Source organism: Trichechus manatus, unplaced genomic scaffold, assembly GCF_000243295.1.
Source record: "Trichechus manatus latirostris isolate Lorelei unplaced genomic scaffold, TriManLat1.0 scaffold00116, whole genome shotgun sequence".
Classification (NCBI taxonomy): domain Eukaryota; kingdom Metazoa; phylum Chordata; class Mammalia; order Sirenia; family Trichechidae; genus Trichechus; species Trichechus manatus.
Genome location: NW_004444052.1, coordinates 3482617 through 3484113, shown reverse-complemented (window position 1 = coordinate 3484113; position 1497 = coordinate 3482617). Strand labels below are relative to the sequence as shown.

At 39.3% G+C, this 1497-nt stretch overlaps 1 protein-coding gene across 3 annotated transcripts in view; it reads right to left on the bottom strand.

The window, feature by feature from the left end:
- The window catches only part of FBXL7 (F-box and leucine rich repeat protein 7), a 511954-nt gene that overhangs the window by 103808 nt on the left and 406649 nt on the right, over window positions 1-1497 (bottom strand). The window lies entirely within an intron of this gene.

Here is a 1497-nt window from a genome sequence, read left to right as displayed (position 1 = left end):
TATATAGCAGAAAAAACCACAAGAATTTGGAATTAAAATACAGGCCATTTCATTTCTTTCCTCAGTGCAAACCTAGCTGGTGATGGCTGTGAAGAGTTATTAATGCTGGGGTCCTTAAACATTATAGCATTACATCAGAATATTTACTGAAAGGGTAGAGCAACGACTCGTAAATTACCCACTACTGACGTTTGAAGGAAGCTAATGGTTTATGTCCCTGATAAATCGTGACTTGATTACCAAGCAAAAGTGACCATGAAAATATGAAACTCGGCAGTTTACAGAGAGGAGTCAAGCTCAGTTTCAGGAAACATGTCTTGCTGCAATGTGATTAACATTTAACTTCTGGAATTAAAGACTAAACAAATCAGTAACCAATGCATTTGCTAATGTTTCTGTTGCCGACTTAGGTCTTGCGAGATAGCACCTGCATTGTAAATCTTGCTGAGAAAGGAAAACTTCCATAATCTGCATATTTCCAGAAGTCTGGATACTTAGCTTCAAGGCTATAAAACACGCACACATTGTAAGGCGAGGAAATGGGAGCACTGAAGGACTGAAAACGTTGTGAGGCCACACAATTTCTAAGTGGCAGAGCTGTGACTTGAACTTCTTGAAAGACAAGCCAGTTAAGGCCAAGGGATTTATAATCAGCTGTGCAATCAAAGTGTCTGGACGGCTTCCCTTCCATCAGATCAGGAACAGCAATACTTTTATTTGTTTTATGTATTCATTTTTTATGGAAGACAAAGAGCCTATTGAAATAAAGTCTATAAACTATCTGCGTCAAAGTATAATTTTCAAAAATTTCAAAACATGACTCTCACACAATTATAGACTAAGTGTAAAACTTTTCTTTGACTCTTTAATGAGGGAACCAGCAAGATGGATATGCTGATTCAAAAGAGGATTAGAAGAATACATTGGCAGTGAAGAAATAACTTTGGAATAAGATTTCTGGACTGAATGCAAAACAGATTAATGTCCTAAAGGGAAATAAAACCATAGCCCTTCGATGTATCTTTTCTGAAGACAGAAATTACTTGAACTCTACGAGGCGAAAATCTACAGTCAGCACGTGACTTCCCAAGAATCTGGGATTTTTATTACTAGTACACAGTGAATCAGCCGAGGTTGTTGCCGTCAGATGCTCTCAAGTTAGTTCTCACTCATAGTGACCCTGTGTACAACAGAATGCAATACCGCCCGGTCCTACACCATCCTCCCAATCATTCTTATGCTTGAGCCCATTGATGCAGCCACCTTGTCAATCCATCTTGTTGAGGGTCTTCCTCTTTTTCGCTCTCTACTTGATTAAGCACGATGTCCTTCTCCAGGGACTGGTGCTTCCTGATAACGTGTCCAAAGTACACGAGATGAAGTCTCGCCATCTTCCCTTCTAAAGGGCATTCTGGCAGTACTTCTTCCAAGACAGATCTGTTCATTCTTCTGGCATGAATATATGGTATATTCATTATTCTTAGCCAACACTGTTAT